The 16596-nt window shown below is 44.4% G+C and overlaps 1 long non-coding RNA gene across 1 annotated transcript in view; it reads left to right on the top strand.

The window, feature by feature from the left end:
• The first annotated feature begins 1019 nt into the window (after positions 1-1019).
• Positions 1020-16596, top strand: part of LOC134344989 (uncharacterized) — a 34456-nt gene continuing 18879 nt past the window's right edge. The window contains exons 1-2 of the long non-coding RNA XR_010017581.1: positions 1020-1636; positions 11403-11640. This is a non-coding gene — a long non-coding RNA (uncharacterized LOC134344989). The remainder of the gene's footprint in view (positions 1637-11402; positions 11641-16596) is intronic.

Genomic DNA, 16596 nt, shown 5'->3' with positions numbered 1-16596 from the left:
TAAAGGTTCCACATCCTTCCCCTAACGAGGTGACCAGAACTGAACACAATATTCCTCGTGTGCTCTTACCAGAGTTTTACAGAGGAGCAACATTACGTCACGGCGGGTTTCTCAGGCAGCACAGCGTCGCAGCTAGTAGAGCTTCTATCTCCCACTTCCAGAAATCTGGGTCCAATCCTGATCTGCAGTGCTGTCTGTGTGGAGTTCCATGCTTCCCTCTCACGTGGGTTTGCGCTGACCGCACCAGCTTCCCCTCATTGAGCACAGGTAACTGGTAGGTTATCTGGCCTCTGTAAATTGTGTAGATGAGTGACAGAACCTCGAGACAATGGAGAAATGTGGGGAGGCATTTATGTAGAATTTGTGTAAAACAGGAACATAAAGGGCTGCATGAATTCAATGAGCCCTGACGAAGGGTCTCGGCCTGAAACGTCAACTGCACCTCTTCCTACAGATGCTGCCTGGCCTGCTGCGTTCACCAGCAACTTTGATGTGTGTTGCTGCAATTATTTTCAATTTTCCTTTCCAGTCTGTTAAGATAGTCCTTGCTTGACTTGTTGTCCTTTTAGTCAGGATCAGAATCAGTTTAATGTCACTGGCATATGTCATGAAACTTGTTGTTTGAGGCAATACATGACAATACATAAAGTACTTCTTATTGCATTTTAGAGCTTTTTTACGTTGTTTATAAAAAAACTATAAATTAAACTATAGTAGAGCAAAACATTAGAGAGGTAGTGCACATGGATTAATTGTTCTTTCAGAAATCTGATGGCAACCAGCTCCCCAAGTTAAATATATCTGTGTGGCAGAGACACATCTCACTGCTCTAGTAATGCATCGGCCACTGGGTGAAGAGTTGAATTTTTATCTCTTTAATTTCCTTATCTTTCATTTACTCTTGGCACATGAACGCATTAAACCTATCTGAAAGGCCAACTGCGTGGCTTGTAAAGTGTCAGCATCCTGCAGATGCCTCCGTGGAAAGATAAAGATGGTTTTAAAGTGTCATTTTTTTCCAGACTGGGGAGTTACCAGAACAGGCAAAGTTCCAGGAACATCCAACAATAGCCTGTTCTCAGTCATTCTGCTGGCTGCCTGGAGAAACATGCATTTACAAGATATTTCCCCCCCTAAGTTGTTAGTTTGTTCCTTTGTTGCCTGAAGGCAGCCATCAATAATTCTACAGCAGTGTTACCACATCTCTTCCCTTGACACAGAATGTAGGTCTCTTTGTAATGAGATGGAGCAAAATTTAAAATGAAAAAACGAGAAAGGTGACATAAAAACAGAAAAATATTGACATAAAAGCAGGTCATGTAGCAAGAATGTCGAGAAGAGTATGAGGGGGTATCTGAGAACTCGTCTTGAGCCTCTGCGAGGTAGAGATTATTAATTAACACCACCTCTGGTTATTCTAAATATTATTGTTGCTTCTTAGTGAAGATTAGGGGAAGGCACCTGAGGCAGTTCGAACAATTAGGAAGTAGACAGTCTGAAGTCTGGAGCAACAAACAATCTGCCTGAGGAACTAAATTGGTCAAACTACATCTATGAGGTAAAAGAATTTTTGATGATTGGGCTGAGACCCTACGTCACGACTGAACAAGAGCAATTCTGGGTATCCCCCCTCAAGGTAAGTGTGACTTGCATTCATGCAATTCCCTGTGCTTGCTCGTTACTTTGGAAGAAGTGAGTGAAGCAAAAGGGAGAATTAGTTTAATATGAGCATAGGGGAAGCCCATGAAGATGGGTGGGGGGGGGTGGTGTGGCATGGAATTGCTTGGGCAACTTCCACTTTAAATGTGTCAAATTAGGAAGAAAATGGAATCGGGGAATAAGATATACAAAGTAAGTTCTGTGGGACGAGAATAAGATGAAATTATGGGTTTACCAAAATAATTCTGCTTGTTGGCTGTGCATGGCTGAGGGTGATGTGGTGCTACAGATATAACTGGAAGGGTCTGGACCAGAGAAGAAAGTTTGAAGTCAAGTAGGAATAAATAAGTTTGGTGGGGCAAGAGCAGGCTGAAATAACAAGCCAGTGTAGACAGTCCGGCTTGAATTGAATACAGGGTGGTAAGGCAGCAGAGTTGCTAATGCAACACTTCACAACAATAGTTGTGAAAGTAATTGGTGTTCAATTCCTCCTACTGCTTGTAAGGAGTTTATATGTCCCCCACACGACCGTGTGGCTTTCCTCCAGGTTCTCTGGTTTCCTCCCAGAGGAAAAACCTCCGGGTTTTGGTTAGTCAGTTGTGGGCATGCTATGTAGGTGCTGGAAGCATGGCGACACTTGTGGGCTGCTCCTAGGACTTTCTTGGAGGTGTTGATCATTGACGCAAATGACCTATTTCACTGTATGTTCCCAAGTTTCAATGTACATTTGACAAATAAAGCTAATTTTAAATCTTATCTGAACTCTCAGACAGGAAATAAGAGTGGGGCTATGTGGGCTTGGGATTTTATAGGCTTGGAAGCTGCAGGCTGTGATTTCTGATGAAATCTGAACCGATTTTTGTAGTGAGGTTCACAGACAAAATGTTAGAGGAACTTAGCAGGCCAGGCAGCATCTATGGAAAGGAGTAGACAAATTTTTTTCTGTCTGAGACCCTTCATCAGGACTGGAGAAAAAAGATCAGCAGTCAGGGTAAGAAGGTGGGGGAAGGGGAGGAAGGCATACAAGGTAGTAGGTGATAGGTGAAACTGGGAGACGGGGATGGGGGGGGCGGTGTGAAGTAAAGAGCTGAGAAGTCGATTGCTGAGGGAGATAAAGGTCTGGAGAAGGGGAATCTGATAGGAGAGGACAGAAGGCCAAGGAAGAAAGAGAAGGGAGAGGAGCACCAGAGGGAGAAGATGGGCAGACAAGGAGATAAAATGAGAGAGGGAAATGGGAATGGGAGGGAGTGAGAGAGTATTGGGGGCCATGACCATAAGTTTGAGAAATCGATCGATGTTCATGCCATCAGTTTGAAGGCCACCCAGACGGTATCTACGCTGTTGCTCCTTCAACCTGAGTGTGGCCTCATTGTGGCAGTAGAGGAGGCCAGGGACTGACATGTCAGAATGGGAATGGGAAGTGGAGTTAAAATGGTGGATACTGGGAGATCCTGCTTTTTCTGGTGGGCCAAGCGTAGGTGCTCGGGGAAGCGGTCTCCCAACCTACATTGGGTTTCACTGATAAATAGGAGGCCACATTGGGAGCATTGGATAAAGTAGATGATCCCAACACACCCACCTGAAAGGACTGTGTGGTAGTGAGGGAGGAGGTGTAGGTGCACGTGTAGCACTTGCTCCGCTTGCAAGGATAAGAGTCAGGAGGGTCATCAGTGGGGAGGGACAGATGGACAAGGGAGTCGCGCAGGGAGCAATCACTGGGGAAAGCTGAAAGTAAGGGAGAAGGAAAGATGTGTTTGGTGGTGGGATCCTGTTAGAAATGGCAGAAGTTATGGAGAATTACTTGCTGGATGCAGAAGCTGGTGGGATGGTAGGTGAGGACAAGAAGAACCCTATCCCTGGTTGGTTACGGAAAGTTGAGGTGAGGGCAGACGTTTGTGAAATGGAAGAGACGTAGGAAAGAGCAGTATTGATGGTGGTGAAGAAGGAGTACATCCTCAAGAACTAAGCTCCATCCACCAGAAAAATACAGGACCTCCTAGTGGCCCCCCCCTCATTTTAATTCCAATTCCCATTCCCATTCCGACATGTCAGTCCATGGCCTCCTTTAGTGCCGTGATGAGGCCACAATCAGGCTAGAGAGGCAACACTCTTATATTTCATCTGGGTAGCCTCCAACCTGATGGCATGAACATCGATTTCTCGAACTTCCAGTCGTGCCTGCCCCCACCCCACCCTTCACCATTCCCCATTCCCATTTCCATTTCCCTCTCTCATCTTATCTCCTTACCTGCCCACCTCTAGTGCTCCTCCCCCTTCCCTTTCTTTCATGGCTTTCTGTCCTCTTCTATCAGATTCCTCCTTCTCCTGCCCTTTATCTCTTTCACCAATCGACTTCCCAGCTCTTTACTTCTCCCCTCCCCTTCTCCCGGTTTCACCTATGACCTACTACTCCAAATTTCTTCCTCCAGCACTTTGTGTGTGTTGCTTGGATTTCCAGCATCTGCAGATTTTCTCTTCTTTATGGTGAGGTTATTGCCCAGAAGGGGTTATGAGAATGTAATTGAGAGCTGATGTTTTGTCTCTACTGGACAGAAGTCAGTGTGACAGAACCGCCTTTGACAACGGGCTTGATGATGACAATTGGGTTGGTTCTTGGTTAATGGAGCTCTGCAATTTAGAAGGGGTTAAATTAGAATGAATGAGGAACATGGAAATAACTAAGGCGCTCAAACCCACATCAGCTTCTGCCAATGGACAGATCTAGAAAGGGTAAGAAGAAACCATAGGGGTGGGACTGGTTGGATCAGGAATTCTGGATGTGTACAAATGGGATCATAGACTGGGCTGCAGGCACATAGCAAAAATGTAGACCCCGAGGTGGAGGCACTTCAGTGCCATGTTGGGCATAGAATTCATTTAGTGGGGATGGAGGATAAAACTGAAGCCTCTGCCGAGGACTGATTGGGACCAGGGATGTGAAGATCAGAAGGGATGGTGAAAACATTGCAGGGATTGAAGTTGGCCTGTGTGTTGGAGTCCAAGGAAAGGGAAGAGTGTGAAAGATCCAAAATGTATTTGAAATCAAGGTTTGTGATCTTCTGTTGCCAAAGCAGAAAGGAAGTCAACTACTTCAACTATCAGTGCAGCGAAGGATAGAGAGGAAAGTGTTTTTGGCTACTTCTGAGATGCAAAGGGTGGAAATTTCAGATGGAATCCATGTGGACAGAGTTAAATGCTCTGGGAAAGGAAGGAAACTTGGCTGTGGAAGGAAGTGGGTGGGGTCTAAGGAGGGAAAGATATGCCTGCTGGTATTGATAACACTGGAGATGTGAAGGCTCATGGGAAGGCAGGTAAGGACAAGGTGAACCCTCTCCCCATTATGTCATTGTATCATTGGGAGGGATGGGATGAGGCAGACATGTGGAAAATGGAGGAGATGCAGATGAAGATTGTATTTTGTTGGAACCGTGTTAAGTGCTACATCTTCTCCCTGACCTCAACTCAGGGCCCTAAACAATTATTCCAGATGAGGTAGTGTTTCACCTTTAAGCCTATTGGTTCTGATGCAACCTCCATTAAAATGGTGACACCAGAAGCAAATTGGGGAATTATTTTATTGAGTAACTCTGTTTGCCACAACAGCTAGGAGCTCCCAGTGGCCACCCATTTCAATTCCGTTTCCCACACTGACATGTCAGTCCATGGCCTCCTTTACTGCCATAATGAGGTCAGACACAGGCTGGAGGAGCAACACCTTATATTCCTTATTGATAGTCTCCAACTTGATGGTGTCAACATTGATTTCTCCAACTTTCAGTTAACCTTCCTGTTCGCTTTCCTTGTCACCCCACCCCCCCATTTTCCCTCATTCCAGTGGTCCTCTCCCTTCTCTTCACCCTCCCCTCCCTAATGATCTACCCATCACCTTCCTCTGGTCCCTCACTTCCTCCCATTAGGTCCATGGTCTAGAATCCTTTCCCATCAGATTTCTTCTTCTTCAGCCCATTGCCTCTTCCATCTGTCACTTCCTAGCTTACCATTATAATTCCCTTTCATCCTTCCTCCTTCACACACCTACCTTCGCTCTCTGACCTGGAATTACCAGCTTGTACTCCGCCCATCCCTCACCCTATTCTGCCTTTCCGCTCCCTTCCTTTCCAGCCCTGATGAAGGGCTTTGGCCTGAAATGTTGACTATTCATTTGCCTGCATAGATGCTACCTGACTTCCTGAGGTCCTCCAAAACTTTGTGTGTTTTGCTGCAGGTGTTAGGAGGAAGTGATATAGGAAGGAAGGTGAACTTTCTTTTGTGTGTTGCTCCAGAATTCAGCATTTCCAGCCTCTTGTGTCTCTCTTAAGCTGCCTTGCCCATAAGCTCTGAAACTGCCTCGCATAATGATCTTTAAATCCAAGCTTTCAGCCACTTATTTCATTATGAAATAATAATTGTGGACTTACGTCAATTTATTTCTTATATCATTCCTGCTAAGTTCCTTCAATGTTTCTATTTTTGCATGACTTAACTAATTTAACAATTTAATATACATCTACTTACTGTAATTCCTGTTTTTATTATTATGTATTGCATTGAACTGCTGCTGCAAAGACAAAAATTTTCACAGTGTATGCCGATGATTCTGATATCGGTATCACTTTCCAGCTTCTCTCTTCATCCTCCCTCCCATCTACCTTCCCCCTCACCTGGTTTCTCCTATCACCAGCCAGCTCCTTCTCCTTCCCTCTTTCCCCTTTTTCCCCACCATTTTATTCAGGCTTCTTCCTACATCCTTTCCGGTCCTGATGAAGAGTCTTGACCCAAAATGTCAACTGTTCATTCCTTTCCATCGCTGCTGCCTGACCTGTTGAATTCTTCCAGCATTTTGTGTTTATTGCTCTGGATTTGCAGCATCTCCCTCCCTTCATCTTCCCTTCCATCTCCTTTCTCCCTCAACTAGTTTCATTTATCACCTACTCCTTCCCCTCGGCAGGAGAGCATTTTGGAGGTAGTGATCACAACTCTATCTCCTTTACCACAGTGCTGGAGAGGAATAGGAGTGGACAATTTGGGAAAACGTTTAATTGGGGTAGGGGGAAATATCAGAGTCAGAATCAGAATCAGAGTCAGGTTTATTATTACCGGCATGTGACGTGAAATTTGTTAACTGAGCAGCAGCAGTTCAATGCAATACATAATCTAGCAGAGAGAGAGAAAAAAATAAATTAAATAAAACATAATAATAAGTAAACAAGTAAATCAATTACGTATATTGAATAGATTTTTAAGAAAATGTGCAAAAACAGAAATACTGTATATTAAAAAAAGTGAGGTAGTGTCCAAAGCTTTAATGTCCATTTAGGAATTGAATGGCAGAGATGAAGAAGCTGTTCCTGAATCACTGAGTGTGTGCCTTCAGGCTTCTGTACCTCCTACCTGATGGTAACAGTGAGAAAAGGGCATGCCTTGGGTGCTGGAGGTCCTTAATAATGGACGCTGCCTTTCTGAGACACCGCTCCCTAAAGATGTCCTGGGTACTTTGTAGGCTAGTGACCAAGATGGAACTGCCTAGATTTTCAACCTTCTGCAGCTTCTTTCGATCCTGTACGGTAGCCTCTCCACACCAGACAGTGATGCAGCCTGATGTTATTAGGCAGGAACTTGGGAACATAAATTTGGGAGCAGATGTTCTCAAGGAAATCCATGGCAGAAATGTGGCAAATGTTCGGGGAACATTTGCATGGTGTTCTGCATAGGTATGTTCAATCGAGGTAGGGAAAGGATGGTAGACTAAAAGAACCATTGTGTACAAAGGATGTAGAAAATCTAGTTAAGAAGAAAAGAAAAGCTAACAAAAGGTTCAAGAAACTATGTACAATTAGAGCTCAAGAAAATTACAAGGGTGCCAGGAAGGAGCTCAGGAATGAAATTAGAAGAGCTAGAAGCGGCCATGAGAAGGCCTTGGCGAGCAGGATAAAAGAAAACCCCAAGGCATTCTACAAGTATGTGAAGAACAAGAGGATGAGCCTTGTGAGAGTTTGACAACTAGGAGTGATAGTGGAAACATGTGCACAGAGTCGGAGGAGGTAACGGAGGTACTTAATGAATACTCTGTATCAATATTCACCAGTGAAAAGGACTTTGGCAATTATAGGGATGACTTTCAGTGGACTGAAACCCTCCAGCGTATTGACTTTAAGAAAGAGGATGTGCTGGAGCTTTTGAAAGGTATTAAGTTAGATAACTCACCGAGACTGGATGAGATATACCCCAGGCTACTGTGGGAAGTGAGAGAGGAGATAGCTGAGCCTCTGGCGATAATCTTTGCATCATCAATAGGGATGGGAGAAGTACCAGAGGATTGTTCCCTTGTTCAAGAGAAGAAGTACAGATAACCCAGGAAATTAAAGACCAGTGAGTCTTACTTCAGTGGTGGCCAAGTTGTTGGAGAAGATCCTGAGAGGCAGGATTTATGAGCATTTGGAGATACATAATCTGATTAGAGATTGTCAGCATGGCTTTGTCAAGGGCAGCTAATGAGCCTGATTGAATTCTTTGACGCTGTAACAAAACACATTAATGAAGATAGAGCAGTGTATGTAGCGTATATGGATTTCTATAAGGCATTCGATAAGGTTTCCCATGCAAGGCTCATTCATAAAATAAGGAGGCATGGGATCCAAGGAGGACATGCTTTGTGGATCCAGAACTGGCTTGCCGACAGAAGGCAAAGGGTAGTTGTAGATGGTTCATATTCTGCATGGAGGATGGTGACAATTGGTGTTCTGCAGCGATCTGCTTTAGGTCCCCTCCTCTTAGTGATTTTTATAAATGCCCTGGATGAGGAAGTAGAAGGGTGGGTTAGTAAGTTTGCTGATGACACAAAAGTTGGAGGTCTGGAGGGTTGTCAAAGATTACAGTGGGACATGAATAGGATGCAGAACGGGGCTGAGAAGTGGCAGCTGGACTTTAACCCAGATAAGTGTGAAGTGTTCATTTTGGTAGGTCAAATTTGAAGATAGAATATAATATTAATGGTAAGACTCTTGGCAGGGTGGAAGATTAGAGAGATCTTGGGGTCCGTGTCCATAGAACACTCAAAGCTGCTGCACAGTGTGACAGTGTTGTTAAGGAGGCGTATGCTGTGATGGCCTTCATCAACCGTGGGACTGAGTTCAAGAGCCATGAGGTAATGTTAAAGCTATGTAAAACCTTAGTTAGACCCCAGTTGGAGTACTGCGTTCAGTTCTGGCCACCTCATTACAGGAAGGATGTGGACACTATAGAGAGAGAGCAGAAGAGATTTACAAGGATGTTGCCTGGATTGCAGAGCATACCTTATGAAAGTAGTTTGAGTGATTGGCCTTTTCTTCTTGGAATGACAGAGAATGAGAGGTGACCTGATAGAGGTGTGTAAGATGATTATTAGAGGCATTGACCATGGGATAGCCAAAGGTTTTTTCCCAGGGCTGAAATGGCCAACATGCGGAGAGCATAGTTTTAAGGTGCTTGGAAGTAGGTACAGGGGGGATGTCAGAGGTAAGTTTTCCACACAGAGAGTGGTGGAATGTGTGGAATGCACTGCCAGCTACAGTGGTAGAGGGGGATACAATAGAGTCTTTTAAGAGACTCTCAGATAGGTACCTGGGTTTTAGAAAAATAGGAGGCTACGTGGTAGGGAAATTCTAGGCAGCTTCTAGAACAGGTGACATGGTCGGCACAACATTGTGGGCTGAAGGGCCTGTAATGTGCTGTAGGTTTCTATGTTATATGTTCATCTGCAGAGTACCTTGTGTTGAGGATACAGGTTAAAGACAATATATCCACCCTGGTTCTTGTTTATATTTTCAAAGTACTTGCTCCACTTTTTTATATTGCAGAGATAGGTGTGAAAAAGAGAGCTGAAAATGCAGCATTAGTACCACTTCATAAGTAACAAACAGTGTTTGCCACAATTAAGCATAGGGAAGCAGTAGGCCATGCTCAAATGAAAATATTCTTTGTGCACTTACTTGACTGAATTCTTTTTTCTCTTACTTCTGGATTTTCTGTTGCATTTCTTCCTGAACAAATGACTCATTTGAATCTGACAGGTTATGTGGTTTGTTGATCCTTTCTAATGAGAGACGTGAAAATGGCTCAGGGAAAACTGCTCTTCTCAATTTATCTTCTCTATAGAAATGCATGTGGTCACAGGATAAAAATTCGAACCCCACATAGACAGCACCTGAGGTCAGGACTGAACCCAGCTTGCTGAACCTGTGAGGTAGTAGCTTTTTTCAATTGGGTCACTGCTCCACCCCTCTTAAGAGAATTCCTTTGCATTAGCTTTTGTCTGTCCTTTATCTGAAATTCTGTATCAACAATTGAGTGCTTATAGACAGTCCTCTATATTATTTACCTGCAGTAATCACAGTATTATGCAATGGAATGGAACACCATTACAGTGAAACAGGCCCTTTGGCCCTTCTAGTCCATGCTGAACTATTAATGTGCTTAATCTCATTTACCTACACCCAGACCAAAGCCCTTCACCCCCCTCTCATCAATATACCAATCCAAGTTTCTCTTAAATGCTGAAATCGAACCTCAAATCCACTGGCAGCTCGATCTAACCTTTCACCACCCTCTGAGTGAAGAAATTTCCCTTCATGTTCCCCTTAAACATTTCTCCTTTCACCCTTAACCCATGACCTTTAGTTGTAGTCTCACCGAACCTCAGTGGAAAAAAGCCTATCCATACCCCTCATAATTTTGGACACCTCTATCACATCTCCCCTCATTTTTCTTTGAAGTCAGATTCCATGTCACAAATTTGAGTGTTATGGTGCTGCTTTGAACACCTGTGGGAGTCAGCAAGCAGCGTTGAGAAACTCCTCCAGGAAGAAGCAGGAAATCACGTGAACTAATGAACAAGTGTCTTTTGGATGCAGTTTTAGAGCAACATTGACAGATGTTCTGAGAACAAATTGTCCATCTATCTTCTGAGTCAGAAACTGATGTTAAAGGCAGAGAGAAAAGCAATGAAAAAAAATAATGAGGTAGATTGTGAAATTGTCTTTGTTCCTCTGGGAACTGATTTTGAAACCTGCCTAGACTAATGGGATAAACATCTTCATTCTCCACTTCAAATGAATTAAATATCTCCAACCCTGTTTTTCAGCATGTATAAGTTGGCAGCACAGGAAGAAAAAAAAACAAAAAACATGTACAAAATTGGCAGCAAATTGTTATAGGTGATTAATAAAAATGGAATTAGGAACAGAATATGTACGTTGGTGCAATGGGACATTGGGGGATGGATGAAGCTTTCTTCTCCCTCTGGCTGTGCCAGACGTGCTTAGTGCATTTTCGATCATGCCCGAAAGGTATGTCTTTCCCCTGTATTGACAACGAAGCTTCATCAGCAAACAAAATAATGAGAAATAAATATAAATTTAGAGGTTGCGCAAAAGGTAATTGATTACACAGGTCAATATACATGCTGATTTTATTTAACTTGAAAGAGTATAATAAACCCACTGTACACAAAAGATCTATGGCTTTCCATTAAAGACAAGAAAGTAAATCTTACAGATACAGGAATCTTATTAATTTTTAATATTCATTCTGGAGCCAAGGGAAATGCTGGCAAGTCAAGCATTTTATTGTCTCTCCCTAGATCCCTTTAGAAATTAATGGTGTGCTGCCTTTTCGATCTGTCCATGTGGTGAAGTAATTCTTGGTTAATGAACATTCCAAGGATTTGACCCAATGACAATGAGCAAATGTTGATTTTTTTTTTCTAGGTCAGGATAAGTAGTGACTTGAATATGAAGCAAAAAGGGTTGTCAGGTTGGGTTGAACCAGGGGTTCCTATCGCAAAGTTCCATACCTTTGACCTGTGGACTACCAGGAGAGGCATAGACCAGGTGGACCCAAGTGCAGAGGAGACCAAAGGCAAGGATGGAGTTGAAAGAAGAATCTTTACTTGAGGATTGTCTTGTGGAGAATGCAGGCTAGAACCTAAGAATCACCACACACAAGGTAGGTAAACTCAGGACAGAACAAAAATTAACAAAACAGAGGGAAAATAAATAAAGAAACAAAACAAAGCATAGGTGCCAGGAGGGAGATCGGTGGGAAGGGATGGGGGGGACGAATGGACAAGGGAGTCGCGTAGGGAGCGATCCCAGCGGAAAGCAGAGGGGGCGGGAGGGAAAGATGTGCTTGGTGGTGAGATCCCGTTGGAGGTGGCAGAATTTACGGAGAATTATATGTTGGACCTGGAGGCTGGTGGGGTGGTAGGTGAGGACAAGGGGAACCCTATTTCTAGTGGGGTGGCGGGAGGATGGGGTGAGAGCAGATGTGCGTGAAATGGGAGAGATGCGTTTGAGAGCAGAGTTGATGGTGGAGGAAGGGAAGCCCCTTTCTTTAAAAAAGAAGGACATTTCCTTTGTCCTGGAATGAAAAGCCTCATCCTGAGAGCAGATGCAGCGGAGACAGAGGAATTGCGAGAAGGGGATGGCATTTTTGCGCTTTCACTGCCCTCAAGTTCACCTGGTCCATTTCCGACACCTCCCTCCCCTTTCTTGATCTTTCTGTCTCTATCTCTGGAGACAGCTTATCTACTGATGTCTACTATAAGCCTACGGACTCTCACAGCTACCTGGACTATTCCTCTTCCCATCCTGTCTCTTGCAAAAAGGCCATCCCCTCCTCACAATTCCTCCGTCTCCGCCGCATCTGCTCTCAGGATGAGGCTTTTCATTCCAGGACAAAGGAGGTGTCCTCCTTTTCCCCCTCCCCTTCTTTCCGCAGGGATCGCTCCCTACGCGACTCCCTTGTGCATTCGTCCCCCCCATCCCTTCCCACCGATCTCCCTCCCGACACTTATCCTTGTAAGCGGAACAAGTGCTACACATGCCCTTATACTTCCTCCCTCACCACCATTCAGGGCCCCAGACAGTCCTTCCAGGTGAAGCGACACTTCACCTGTGAGTCAGCTGGGGTGATATACTGTGTCCGGTGCTCCCGATTCGGCCTTCTATATATTGGCGAGACCCAACACAGGCTGGGAGACCGTCTCGCTGAGCACCTACGTTCTGTCTGCCAGAGAAAGCAGGATCTCCCAGTGGCCACACATTTTAATTCCACGTCCCATTCCCATTCTGACATGTCTATCCATGGCCTCCTCTACTGTCAAGATGAAGCCACACTCAGGTTGGAGGAACAACACCTTATATTCCGTCTGGGTAGCCTCCAACCTGATGGCATGAACATTGACTTCTCTAACTTCCGTTAATGCCCCACCTCCTCTTTGTACCCCATCCCTTATTTATTTATTTATTGATTGATTGATAGATTATTATTTTTAATTTTTTCCCCTTTGTTTTCTCTCTCTGTCCCTTTCACTATAACTCCTTGCCCATCCTCTGGGCTGCTTCCTTCTCCCTAGGTCTTCCGTCCCATGATCCTCTCCCTTTTCTCGCCTCATATCCCTTTTGCCGATCAACTGTCCAGCTCTTGGCTCCATCCCTTCCCCTCCTGTCTTCGCCTATCATTTCGGATCTCTCCCTCCCCCTCCCACTTTCAAATCTCTTACTATCTCTTCTTTCAGATAGTCCTGACGAAGGGTCTCGGCCCGAAATGTCGACTGTACCTCTTCCTAGAGATGCCTGCTGCATCCACCAGCATTTTTTGTGTGTGTTGCTTGAATTTCCAGCATCTACAGATTTCCTCGTGATTGTGCTGTTTGAAGATGTTTCATTTTGCATTGTGGACTTTTTAGTGACTATGCTATAGTCTGAATTCTGCTATTGTTATTAGCTTCACTTGTCTGAGAGTCATCACCTTGTCATGGTGGATAATCTGGTGAGTTCCTGAGATCCCAAGAGCTGTGCTGCCTGGAGCTTATCTCCTGTTAGGCTCACTGATGATGGTAAGGTCAAGTGGGAAGATCCAGACGAAGAGTAATCCAACTGGTGCCTCATTGGTTGATCTGGCAAAAGATGATGGCACACCACAACAGCAGTGAAGGCAGAGGTGGGCTGCAACAGTGAGGGGTCCCCAGCCAGTTTGCATTCCACGTCACTGGATTCTGACCCTGATCTGACAAGGATTGTGTGGTGGCCGTCTGCACATTCGCCTCCCCACGTTGTATAAAGTCATGCACATGTGTCCTCCATTAAGGGACTAACTCCTCAGGAGAACATCATTCTCAACCTGAGTGATCAAACTATTGGCCTCCATATTCAGACCTATTTTTGCCTGAAACTTTGATTGTCCAATGAAACTGACTGTGATTCAAAGCAAGCTTTGACATAAATATTTATACTAACTCAGGTCAAAAGTTACTGTGCTCTAATGTGCAGAAGGAAAGAATAGTGTGGCAAAATGGAGAAATCTATACAATTAAAAATGTGGACATGTACAATATTGTACTATATTTAGATGTATTACTCAGAGGTGAAATTCACAGGCTCTGTGGCTCTGATCTATTAAATGTGTACTTGCAGCATTGTAGTGCTGGTCTGCGAAGTTGTACCGACAGTTCACTTATATCTGACTGAAAATATATTGGTGAGAATAGTGTGTGAACAACCTACTTGCTCTTTCCTCACTATTGCCAGGGGCTGCAACAACAAACTAATCCTGCCACATATCCTTGCTGTTCCTGGGCAGCTGAATGGGGAAATTGTACATCAGTTTATAATTTTTATGGGGGATTGTATCACTGGACTATGAAAATGGAGTCTGAATCAATTTACTCATCCACCCCATGACCATGACCTCTTCCTTGGTGCCTGTAATGACTCACTTGTTTCCACTGCCTGCTTCATGATATCGTATATGTGAGCATTCTATGAAATAAGGTTGTGAGGATAGTTCATGAAGGGAAGCCCTGCAAAATTGTCTAAGGCAGAACTGCTGGCTGTGTTGCCCTAGGTGCTATTTGCAGCAACTCATTTCATTTAAGAAGCAGAGCTTTGAGCCGGTTTTCTCTCAGCTGAGCAATCCACAGCAGGGGTGCATGAAAAGATTTACTTTTTAATCAGAGCGGCGATCAAGATTTTGCAGGCCATGTTACGCCACAGATTTTCTGACTTGCGGAGCGACCAATCAGCAAGAGGGATTCATTAGAAAGGGCCAATAGGAATAATCCAAGTGCAAGTGGAATGGCCATTCATTTGGAGTGTGCCAGTCTTTAGAGTGGCTTTGGCTCATCAGTCTCAGGCGAGATCAGGCATGGGTGAGGTAGATTGTTTTGTAAGTTGCTGTCTCTCTGTCTTATTTGTTCATTCCTCATTTGTTACAGCATGGTAGTTAGTGAGAATGGCTCCAGAGGTAGTGTTCTGTACCGTGTGTGGGATGTGGGAATTCAGGGAGACATCCAGTCTACCAGATAAACACATTTGCACCAGGTGCACTGAGCTGCAGCTCGATGACCTTTGACATATGGGAGAATGAGAAGGTGACAGACAGGAGCTACAGGGAGGTAGTCATCCCTAGACTGCAGGAGACAGGTAACTCGGTGACTGTCAGGAGAAGGAGGGGAGATGCACAGCAAATGCAGATTACACCTGTGGCCGTTTCCCTCAATTTACAAATATATAACCTTAGATACTATTTAGGGGAAAACCTATCGGGGGAGCCACAGTGACCAGGTCTCTGGCACCAGGTCTGGTGCTGTTGCTCAGAAAAGCAGAGAGGTAAAGAGGAGTACAGTACTGATAGGATATTCCTTAGTCAGAGGAACAGAGACAAGGTTCTGTGGGCATGATAGAGACATCCTGATGGTATATTTCCTCCCTGATGCCGGGATCTGGGATGACTCCAATCGTGTCCATAGCATTCTCAATGGTAAGGGCGAAAAGCCAGAATTCTTGGTACATATTGGCACCAATGACAAACGTAGATAAGGTGAGGAGGTCCTGAAGAGAGATTTTAGGGAGTCTGGTGGACAGCTGAAAAACAGGACCTCCAGGGTAGTAATCTCTGGATTGCTGTCTGTACCAAGTGCCAGTCAAGGTAAGAATAGAATGATCTGGCAGATGAATGCGTGACTGAGGAACTGGTGCAGGGGACAAGGGTTCAGATTTATGGATCATAGGGATCTCTTCCGGGGAAGATATAACCTGTACAAAAGGGACGGGTTATCTCAACCCGAGGGGGTCCAATATCCTTGCGGGCAGGATGGCTAGAGTTGTTTGGGTGAATGTAAACTAGTTTGGCAGGGGGATGTGGAACTGGAGTGATAGTGCTGAAGATGGAGTAGTTGGTTTACAAACAGAGGCAATGTTTGGTGAGGCTCCTAGCAAGGAGAGGCTGAGGATAGGGCAAAATCACAGTAAACAGGATGAATTGCAACATAAAAGGTGGACAAAATCAAAAAAGGTGAATACAGGACCAGAAGTGTTATGTTTGAATGCATGCAGTGTACAGAATAAGATTAATGAACTGGTGGCAGAGTTGCAGATTGGCAAGTATGATGCTGTAGGCATCCCTGAATCATGGCTAGAAAAAAAAGAGTACAGCTGGGAGCTTAATGTCTAAGGATATTCATTGTATTGAAAGGATAGGCAGGAAGGCAGAGTGGGTGCCGTGGCTCTGTTGATAAAAAATTAAATCAAATCATTAGAAAGAGGTGACATAGGATCGGAAAGTATAGAATTGCGGATAGAGATAAGGAACTGAAAGGGTAAAAAGACCATGATGTAAGTTATATACAGACACCCAAACAGTAATATGGATATGGTCTGCAAATCACACTGGGAGATAGAAAATGCATGCCAAAAGGGCAATGTTACAATACTCATGAGAGATTTCAATGTACAGGTAGATTGGGAAAATCAGATTGGTGCTGGATTCCAAGAGGGGAAATTTTTAGAATACTGACAAGATGGCTTTTTAGAGCAGTGCGTGGTTGAGCCCACTAGGGGATCAGCTACTCTGGATTGGGTGTTGTGCAACAAATCAGAATTGATTAGAGAGCTTGAGGTA

Source organism: Mobula hypostoma, chromosome 4 (assembly GCF_963921235.1).
Source record: "Mobula hypostoma chromosome 4, sMobHyp1.1, whole genome shotgun sequence".
In the NCBI taxonomy this organism is placed as follows: domain Eukaryota; kingdom Metazoa; phylum Chordata; class Chondrichthyes; order Myliobatiformes; family Myliobatidae; genus Mobula; species Mobula hypostoma.
Note: the sequence above shows the minus strand (reverse complement) of the source record. Positions and strands in the feature narration are given on the sequence as shown.